At 46.2% G+C, this 10,592-nt stretch overlaps 1 long non-coding RNA gene across 8 annotated transcripts in view; it reads right to left on the bottom strand.

Annotated features, from left to right (window-relative positions):
• Window positions 1-775: 775 nt before the first annotated feature.
• The window catches only part of LOC112447502 (uncharacterized), a 142,049-nt gene continuing 132,232 nt past the window's right edge, over window positions 776-10,592 (bottom strand). For 5 of the 8 annotated variants that reach the window (XR_009495383.1, XR_009495387.1, XR_009495386.1 and 2 more), the window contains 4 exons: window positions 7,331-7,492; window positions 5,784-5,950; window positions 4,180-4,252; window positions 1,770-2,316 (listed from right to left, as the gene is read on the bottom strand). This is a non-coding gene — a long non-coding RNA (uncharacterized lncRNA). Of the gene's footprint in view, window positions 1,095-1,769; window positions 2,317-4,179; window positions 4,253-5,783; window positions 5,951-7,330; window positions 7,493-9,289; window positions 10,266-10,592 lie in introns of those variants that run through there. The other 3 variants (XR_009495382.1, XR_009495384.1, XR_003035730.2) reach the window with 3 other exon arrangements.

Below are 10,592 nucleotides of genomic sequence, written 5' to 3'. Positions count from 1 at the left end.
GTCTTTCTCATTCTATTGTTTTCCTCTATCTCTTTGCGTTGATCACTGAGGAAGGCTTTCTTATCTCTCCTTGCTATTCTTTGGAACTCTGCATTCAGATGGGTGTATCTTTCCTTTTCTCCTTTGTCTTTCGCTTCTCTTCTTTTCACAGCTATTTGTATGGCCTCCTCAGATGACCACTTTGCCTCTTTGCATTTCTTTTGCTTGGTGATGGCCTTGATCACTGCCTTCTGTACAATGTTACGAACCTCTGTCCATAGTTCTTCAGGCGCTCTGTCTATCAGATTTAATCCCTTGAATCTCTTTGTCACTTCCACTGTATAACCATAAGGGATTTGATTTAGGTCATACCTGAATGGTCTAGTGGTTTTCCCTCCTTTCTTCAATTTCAGTCTGAATTTGGCAATAAGGAGTTCATGGTCTGAGCCACAGTCAGCTCCTGGTCTTGTTTTTGCTGACTGTATAGAGCTTCTCCATCTTTGGCTGCAAAGAATATAATCAATCTGATTTTGGTGTTGACCATCTGGTGATGTCCATGTGTAGAATCTTCTCTTGTGTTGTTGGAAGAGGGTGTTTGCTATGCCCATGCGTTCTCTTGGCAAAACTCTATTAGCCTTTGCCCTGCTTCATTCCGTATTCCAAGGCCAAATTTCCCTGTTACTGCAGGTATTTCTTGACTTCCTACTTTTGCTTTCCAGTCCCGTATAATGAAAAGAGATTACTAACCTCAAGAATATAGTTTAGAAAAAAAATGGTAATACCATAATTTTAAAACTGGTGAGTTGTCAGTATTTATTTTTAAAGTAGTAATTAACATTTAAATAGCAGGTTTAAACATTTTAAAATACTAGGCTGGTATAATTTAGTTTTTAATAATGGCTGTGTTTAAGAACCAGTTTTCAAAATTCCTGAAAATTTGGCAATTGTCTCTTTTGATATGGAACTAGTCCTCCCCGCACAGCTGCTGGCGGATGGTCTGAGTGGCGGGAAGTGGCCTGGAGCAGCCGCGCCGCACCGCAGCTCGCTGGGGCCCCTCCTGGGAACGGGGGTCCTGCAGTCCTCTCGCCTCTGGACGTGGTCGTGTGCACCGAGTCCTGATAGCAGAGGACGAGTGGGAGGGATGTGATCACTTTCAGGCGTAACTGGTGGCCCTCCCCACCCGTCTCCTCCATGACACATCAGCTCTCTTCCCATCTGCCAGCTTAATGGAGAGGACTCAGCGGTCCCAAAACACAGAGGCACAAGAAGCAAGAACCTGGCTCCTAAATAATACGTCCTGAAGAGCAGAATCTCCCCTCGCTTGACTCAGACTTACCTGTCACAGCGACTAGTTTTTTTTTTAAGCTCGACAAACACAAAATCAATGCAGTTTCCTTTTGTTTGCTCTGTTTTGTTTCTGCATCAGAATCTCAGCTGTGTTTCCTGTCTCTATTCATTGCTTTTCTAGCACATCTTAAGCAGAGGCTTCAGGCTGGAGACTCTGTTGAAGATCAGGGGCCAGGGAAATGGATCTTTCCAAACAGGCCCCATAGAGTGAGAATTATATTGGAAAACAAATTATATTGTCAAACCCACCTGAGGTTTGACAGCCTTTTTTTTTTTTTTTTTAAGGAGAAACAGCTTCTAAGCCTAGGGTTATGAAATTCTTTATGAATGAGGGAGTGGGAAATCTTAGATACCCCAAGAAGGAAAGCATGTCCTTCAACAACAGCATGTACATTTCTTATACTTGAATAGTGACACTAAAAGAAGTACCAAATCAGGCCAGATTAAAGAAATTAATTTTAGAAAATCAGGCTTCCACAAAAAACACTGACCAGTCCTCCAGAGGACAGCTGTCCCTACAGGACAGCCTGTGGACACCGACTCAAACTCAGATGATTTCTCCTCCTTCCTCTCTCGCCGCTCCAAGCGGATGTAGCTCAGCCACCTGAGCTTTGAGTGATGTGTGCAATATTACTGCTGTCTCCTGGGGTTTCCTTACTGCTTGTTTCTTTTCCCCTTTGACTGGAATGCTTCCACATGCCTTGAACAATACTGTTTCACAGTCCGGGGTCTCCTTCTTTATCTTTTAGTAGGATCCTTTAAAATGCTTCCCGGCTTGAGTTCTTTCTCTGTGCTTGCTGACCCTCTGCTGCAGGGAAAGACAGACACACCTCTCCCAGTCTCACCTTGTTAGTGACCCCAAACACACACACACTTCTTTTTCTTCACCTGCGGTGTCAGGCCCTCCAGCATCAAAACATCTCCTGTGTCTGCCAAGCTCACTCTTGTTTTTTTTAATCAAGAATAAGAGGTAGGTTCTTTGAAAGTAATCTGAAATTGAAACGAGTTCAAAGATTGTTTTATGATATATTCAGACCAAAATTAATGGAAAAATATGAAATATTTAAAGTCCTGCTTTCAAAATATAACCCTCCTTTCATAGGTGCATAAAATGCTAAATAAATGTCCTGTTCTATAATACACTGCTCGGCAAAATTTACAATAATAATGCCATCTAATCACATCCTGAAGGGTGCCTTCTTAAAACTTGCTATCAGGGTTCCTACATGCAACATTTTTCTACCATCAATGCTCTGAGTCTGTGCTTTTTCATGTGTAGTATTTAAATATAATAAAAATCAAAAGCCCATCACTCAATATCATAGGAGAATCATATAAAGAATTCCTAATACGTAAGGCCCAGATGCTGTCATTTGGATGCAAACTTCTATGGAATTTAAGGAAGAGAGACTATGAAGACGGTCAGCTGTTCGCAGTATCTATCATCTGCTCATCACTGTTGGTAACTGTGCCTCAGCTCCCCTCTGAGCCGCCTCTCCCCATCAGCTCCCAAGCTCTGGGAAAGTTCTGGCTGCTGACTGGAGCGTTAGTATGTGCTCCCAGTCACATGCAATCAGAGGATTTCCCTGAGTGATTGCTGCAGAGAAAGGCAAGAAACCCCATCAGAGATGGTGAGAGTCAAAGAGGCTGCTCCTGGGCCTGGGACTGGTTTCTGGACGGCTGTTTCTTTCACTCTGGCCTCTCCCTCGGGCTCCTTGGCTCCCCCTCACACGGCAATCACCTTCCATCACTACGTGGGCCTTCTAGCCCTAGTCCCTCCTTTGGGGGGCACAGAGGCCCCGGAGGGCCAGCTAACGTGGCTACCACAGTCCATCTTCTTCAGCACAGCCACATTCAGCTTTCCAAGGCTGATTCACGTCGCTTCCTCCCTGGCTACACTTGCTCCTGCGGCTTTAGTTCACAGCCCCTTTCTGGGGTGCTCTGCAGGGATGCTCTGCAGGGATCCACAGCACATGCCCCGCCGCCTCTCCCCTAACTCTTCCAGCCCCTCGTCTGCAGTCCCAGCCCCTCCAGCCTTCCGTGTGCCCCGAGAATATGCCAAGCTCCCCTGTCTCAGGACATTTGCAAGTACTCTTGATTCTGCTTCAGTCATTCTCGGGATGTTTTCAGGTCTGTTTTCTCATTCAAGCCGGACTTCAAAAAACAGCTTCCGGAAGTCCTTACCCCACTGTCCTGGCTAAAGAACGCACCCTGGCACCCATGCTCCCTCACACTTCTACGCTTAGTGATGCTTGTAAAAATCTAAATTTGTTTCACTGAGATTCTGTTTCCCCCTGGACTGCAGGCTGAGAATAGAGTGTAAACCGATGTAGGATATTATGGAAGTGGAGAGAGAACCTGGAGAGCGGTGCCAGCAGGAGGGCAGCCCAGTGAGGCAGAGGAGAAGCCAGCCTGGGGAGGCTCGTGGCTGAGACGACACACAGAGCCACCCAGCCTGGGGAGGCTCGTGGCTGAGACGACACACAGAGCCACCCGACTTCTGCTCATCTAGTGAAATTATATAGTAAATCTCTTAGTAGGTTTCAACTGGGTTTTCTGTCACTTGAGTTTACAGATAGCAAGGACTCTAAGGAAAAATCAGTGGGGATATTATTTAAAGACCAAAAGTAAACAAAAAAACCCAGGATACTCCTTAGAGAAACTGTCTTAAATATCTTAAGGAAATGTCTTAAACATCAAAGGAAATAAGAATCATACTAGAGCAAAGAGTTGCAGAGCTGATCAGACTTGAAGATACTTGTCAAACGAAAATTTTATTTGGTACTTTGACATAAGTTACAAAGGCTGAGGTGCACTGCCCTCCCCTGGAGATGCTGTTAAAGAGTGTCTCACCTGCTTGAGGTGACTGAGTTGGCATCAGTCTCGTGACAGGGAGAATCTGAATGATATCAGACTTCTTTTGACCCTGGATACAAACAAACCAAAGAAAATGAAAGTTGTCAATAAAAAAGCAGGCATTTGTAGGATAACACACAGTAACCAGACTAAGCAAGGACACATGCTTACAGCATGAAGGAAAAAAAAAAATAAGCAATAAGGATAACCAAGATAAGATGCACAAACTGCAAATTATAAAACAGAATGAAGAATATAACAGCCAGTAAATTTACCAGGGCTTCCCTGGTGGCTCAGACGGTAAAGCATCTGCCTGCAATGCAGGAGACCTGGGTTCGATTCCTGGGTCAGGAAGATCCCCTGGAGAAGGAAATGGCAATCCACTCCAGCACTCTTGCCTGGAAACATCCCATGGATGGAGGAACCTGATAGGCTACAGTCCATGAGGTCGCAAAGAGTCTGACACGACTGAGCGACTTCACTTCACTAAATTTATCAAATTTAGATATGACTATATTTTGGACCTCAGCTACTGAAAGCATGTTCTTGAAATTTAATACTGTGAGCAAACCAGATAAAATCTGAAACTCTGGTTTTCCATAGCTCTAGAATGTGGTAATTTACATCAGCATGAGGCAAAAACTCTGGATGTCAGAGAGGGGGCTGATGACGCTGGGCTACTTGAGGAGACAAACAGCAAGGAATGAAATAAGGCTAGACTGTGACCGACCGAGGAAATGGCAACGTGCCAGTTAGGGAGTGAAAACAGGGAAGTCCAGAGAACTTAGTGCATGCAAAGGCTTTTTGTTTTTGGCCCTGCAAAATGAGTCGATTTGAAAAGCTTCGGGGAAAATAAAATTTCTGTGTTGAGATGAAGTTTTAGATGAATGAAGAGCTTAAAGTACTTTCAACTTGACATGGCTTGGCTTCATTATGGAGTATAGACTATGCTACTGAAAGGACATCTCTTATCATGAACCAAGAGAGACCCAAAATGGTGAAGAACAAGGTTTGATTGCCAACATGCATGCTGTGCTTGCTAGCCTCATGTATTTTAAAGGGAAAACCCTTTTCCTCTAAAACTTTTTATATTCCTTCACATACATGACATCTTTCCTAACAATGGCATAATCCTTCAGGGACAACTCTGTACTCAAGGGCCAAATTATGGGTGAGAACTTGGAGCAGAAGATCCCAAGGAACAGAACAGGATTTCCCAGGGTGCACACCAATGAGACTCTGGCTGGAAGGATAACTCAGGGAAGCTCCAGCTTTTAGCAAGTATATGCTCCAGTGCACAACAGGAGGTAGTGGGAAATAAGGTTTGACTTAAAAAGAAAAAAACTAATTTCTAGGAGACATTTTCAAAATAAAACAGTGAATCTTTCTGGGTGGCTGGGGTGCATCAGTGTTCTGAAAAAAATGGGGGTGAGGGCTTTTGCGATGTTGCTTTCCTCTCTTACTAGATTCAAAACAGTGACAATTTCTGGAATATCTCTGCGCTGAGTCATTCTCTTACAGGCGTAAGGCTCTGGGAAAACAGGTTGGATTCTTTCAGACAGGTAAGGGTGTAGAGGTCTGCAGAAAGTAAGGGATCTTACAAAAGCCTCAGTAGGTAGGACAGTCTGAAGCAGAGGCTGTTGGAATCTTGAATTCTCTAGCTCTCAGCTTGCGGCCTCAGGAACATAAGATCCATCCCTTTCACTGGGGCTGTTTGAATCCTCTCTTCTTATATTTTCAGTTTATTGTGATGAACAGCAATAACCACCTATGAAATACCAAAGCACAGTGAACCCATTTGAAATGCCGTGATGTGATTCCAGTCTGTCTGCCTCCTCTCCTTGCCGGCTGCTGCTCACACACCTGGCGAGACTCAGAAGGTGCAGCTGGAGTCCTGCTTTTTAGTCTTTTTTTAAACATCAATTGGAAGCTGAAACTCAAAGCAATGTGACCCCTGCACAACCTGAAGCCTAGAAGTTTCCCAAGGCTCTTCTGTGAATTAAATGGCCAGGTTTCAAAAACACGCACACGGCATTTGAATGAGGTTCAGGCCAGCTGGCCAGAAAAAGGAATTGAACAAAAGAAGGGCAAACTTAAGCTCACTAAAAGAGCAGGCAGACCAACAACAAAAGCAGGCAGACAAGGCGGCGGGGCCAGGCAGAGATTCCCGGCCTCCAGCAGAGGGAGGGCTCCTGAGAGTTGGGCAACAGTGTAACTAATTAGGGAGCCCAGGACACTGGGAGTCCAAGCCCTGTTTGGCCTCCCAGATGTGACCTGGACAGCTTCATAGCTGTCATCTTTTCCAGGGACCCCTAGAAGCTTTCTGGGTCAACCTCCTTCAGCAATTCAATGGTGCTTCTAGGGGTGGCTCGCATGACCCTTTTCTTGAAATGTGCCCTGAGATTAGAGCGGAAATTCTTCCCCATCTACCATTCCTTTCAATTAATAAAAACAGCAGCCTAGATCAACATCTATAGTGTTCCATAATGTTCAAGGGGCTTCCCTAGTGGCTCAGACAGTAAAGAATCTGCCTTCAGTGCAGGAGACCTAGGTTTGATCCCTGGGTGGGGGAGATCCCCTGGAGAAGGGCCCAGCAACCCACTCCAGCAAACTCTGGGAGATAGTGAAGGACAGAGAAGCCTGGTGTGTTGCAGTCCATGGGTCTCAAAGAGCTGGCCACGACTGAGTGACCAAACAACACTCCAACTGCCACTTTTCCCGTGAGGGTCTACTTTGTATCCAGAACTGTGCAAATTGCAGTCAAAAATCTAGACTTCAAAGTATCCCTGTAATTTACAATTGCCTTTTGGACACAAGATTTATAAACCTGAACCAGTGTGGTAACAATGCAATACTGTGCTGAAAACCAACTTAGCCTTAATCAATATATTGTGTGTTCAATGGAGTTGGTCTCACAGCTCCTCTCAGAATGTGAAATCTCAGAGTGCAAGTCCTTGTCATCTGTATCCCCTAGAGCTTTGGCACTGAAGCTGAGTGCGGCAGGTCTGCAATGAATAATCCACTGGGAGCCTAAAATGCCTGTGTCTTCATGGGGTAGGTCCCACGGTAGCACAAGAGATGGAGGCGGCTGAAAAATGGCAGTAGCTGAATCAAAGAACTTCACTCCGGGCTGCAGAAGAGAGTTTACCTTATTTTTGCCTTCCTGTTTTAAAGTCTGAGGGTGGCCTCCCCTCAGGCCTGGGTGGTGTCTGGTGAGGAAGTGTTCCAGTAGGGAGCTTCCTGGCAATGTCCCTGGCCCACCGAGACCAGCACCTGGCTCGCGTCACAGGCATTCTCCTACTGGATCAATCTGTCAGGAGGGCAGATACAAAAACACCTTCTAGCATGGAGAGCGTGTTAGCTGTCTCCACATGTGTGTGTGCATGTGCACATGTGCACACACACTATTGACACAAAGAAAGTACAAGACAGTTGTTGAAAGCAGAGCAACTAGCTCAAAACGAGATTGCGGTTCTTCCTCCGGCAGAATGGGGAGAGCAGGAGCGGGGGGATGCCACAGCCCCCTCCCAGGACTCCGGAGGAAGCAGGTTGGCCACACCCCCAGCACGCGCTTTCCTCAGCTGCAGGAGAGAGGCTCCCATTCCTGAACTTTGTTGCAAAGGGAGCTGTGTGTCAAAACCACCTGCAGCTTTTGTCATCTAGTTGCATTTTACAGACTGTTTTTGCTAGTGCTGTCCAAAGAAAACGATGGCACTCCATCGTTCACCCATCTAACCAACATTTATCAACCACCTCCTGTATGCCAGGCACAGACTCCAGCGCTGAGGATATACTGTTGAACCAAAGACCCCTGTTCTCAGGAGACTATAACTAGTTACTCACTAGCTACATCATTATATACCACTAGTCATATCATTATAACCAGTGGTGTAACTAGCATATATCATTATAGCTAGTGATGTACCATTGCAACTAGTGATTATCACTAGTGATTTCATAGAATAAAAATGCTTTCTTTGAAGGAAATTAAACATGATGTGCTGGTATCAGAGGGAAACATCTAAGGTGGCTGCCCAGAGCAATCCTGGATGAGGAGGTAACACTTGGACTGAGAGCTGAACGGTAAGAAGAGAACGTTCCTGGCAGAGAGAAGAGCAAACACAAAGGCCATCGCGTTTCTTGATTTGCTTGTGAGTACAATCAGCCTGACCCCCGGCCCAGACAGTCGTCCGTGGCGGTGAAAGCCGTATGTTAGTGTGGCCTCCAGTCACAGGGTCATTCTTTCAGCTGACCCAAAGGCGTGAGAGCTGAGGACAGGGGCCCAGCAGAGTGCCTGCTGCTCACTTTCCCAGGAAAGGAGAGAACATCAGAAGAGGCAGGGCCTATCTCCCTCCCCTCCTGTAATAATGGTCCCTGAAGCCCTGAGGTATGGGAGTCGCCTGAAAGCATCCAGAGGGCAGAGGCTGGTCAGGGACGGAGCGCCCGGAGCCTTTACTGGTGATGGAGCACAGCCTGCCACGCAGACCACAGACCTGGCCAAGGTCGACTCAGAGATGGCCTCTCATCTCTGCTCTCACTTGAAATTAACGTGTCTTCCAGTTTCCTCTCTGCAACATTTTAACCTCCCATATTGGTATGATGTGAGGAAGAAGGTGGAGAGGCAGCCTGCCCCTGGAGCGCTAAGTCTCCGATCTGACAAGGTTCTGATCCTTCCATGTGTGATCTGGAATCATTTTATAAACTTCCATGTCGTGGTTAAAAGCAGAGCTCTGGAGTCACGCTGCTTGGACCAAACCCTGGCCACACTTCTGGTGGAGGGACCTAGAAAAGGTTCCTTCACGTCTCCAAGCTTCAGTTTCCTCATCTGTAAAGCAGTGGTTACGTTATCTCACGGAGTGGCTGAGAGGATTAAGAGCTCACTCAGGTAAAGCGAGAAGGCCTGCAGCCCCTAGCACACAGAACTTGATCAAACCGGCAGCCAGAGCAGAAGTAGCCAAGGAAGAGGGAGAAGCCAGCGCCGCAGAGACACTCCTAGGCTCAGCACCTGGTGCCCATGCGTGGCATCAGTAACACTTGGCTTCAGACACGGACGCAACCCCAGCACCCACCCACTGATGAAAAGAAAGAACGTGTGGGGCACACATACAATGGAACACTGCTTGTCCACAAGGAGAGTGAGACGAGCCCACTCGCAGCAACATGGATGAACCGAGAGAGCATCACGTGAGTGAAGTCAGACAGAGACAAATATGACGCCACCCATGTGAGTCCACAGCAGCAGTACCAATGCACCTGTACAGAAAACGGAAACAAACTCGTGGGCCTAGGAGACAAACCTGTGATCACCAAGGGGAGAAGGGACAACGGGGAGCAATGCATCAGGAGTGCGGGAGAATAGACACACAGCGCTGTGCACAAAACAGATGAACAAGGACCTACTGTGCAGCGCAGGAAGTGTATTCAACATCTTATGTAATGTATATAATACATTATGTATCACATATAATGGGAAAGAATCTGAAAAATATACATGTATAACAGGGACTTTGCTGTACATGCCTGAAACTAACACAATATTATAAATAACCTACACTTCAATAAAAAAAACAGAATGCTTGTCTTTACTAGACATGTTAGCCCTTAAAAAAAAGTCTCAAAAGCCTTAAATTAGAGAAAGTGGAAGAACTAATTCCCCTGTTCTACTCTCACTCGTGTTTTCAGAGCCCTCTAACGGGACTCAAGGGCTGAAAGCACCTTTGTTTGAAGTAAATATTAAAACAACTGCAAAGAGAAAAGGAAAGCTGTTTTGCAGCTGTCTGGCTATCCATAGTCATCTTTCCCTGGTGCCTCAAAAGGCAAAGAATCTGCCTGCAATGTGGGACACCCAGGCTCGATCCCTGGGTCGGGAAGATTCCCTGGCGGAGGGCACGGCAACCCCCTCCAGTATTCTTCCTTGGAGAATTCCATGGACAGAGGAGCCTGGTGGGCTACAGCGCAAGGGGTCACAGAGAACCAGACACAGCTGAGTGACCAACACTTTCACGTTCCTCTTGGACTGCACCCAGCCAGTGAAGGGAAGAGAAAGTCCAATCTGAAAGTTCTGGGCTCCTTATGAGGTCACTGCTGATTCTATGGTAACAGTGCACTTCCAGAAGCTTATTAATTTTTCAACAATAAGCCTGAAAGGAAAAGAAGCACAAATCTAGCTCTGCCTGGATGCTTGTGAGCGTTAATCACTTTATGCCCTTCTGTCCTCCTTTCCTACTAGGCTGAATTTTTTCCCAAAGCCAGAGACCAGGCCCACTCTTCTCATATGCCAAGAGCAAGGCTGACTTGTACTGTAATCACCTGAAGTCACTCACTGCACTTCTTTAGAAGGGGGTGGACTAGTGAATGTCTCACACCCATGACATGTTACTAATACATCACTAATCTTTGTTTTCTAGTTG

Source organism: Bos taurus, chromosome 7 (assembly GCF_002263795.3).
Source record: "Bos taurus isolate L1 Dominette 01449 registration number 42190680 breed Hereford chromosome 7, ARS-UCD2.0, whole genome shotgun sequence".
Taxonomy (NCBI): domain Eukaryota; kingdom Metazoa; phylum Chordata; class Mammalia; order Artiodactyla; family Bovidae; genus Bos; species Bos taurus.
Note: the sequence above shows the minus strand (reverse complement) of the source record. Positions and strands in the feature narration are given on the sequence as shown.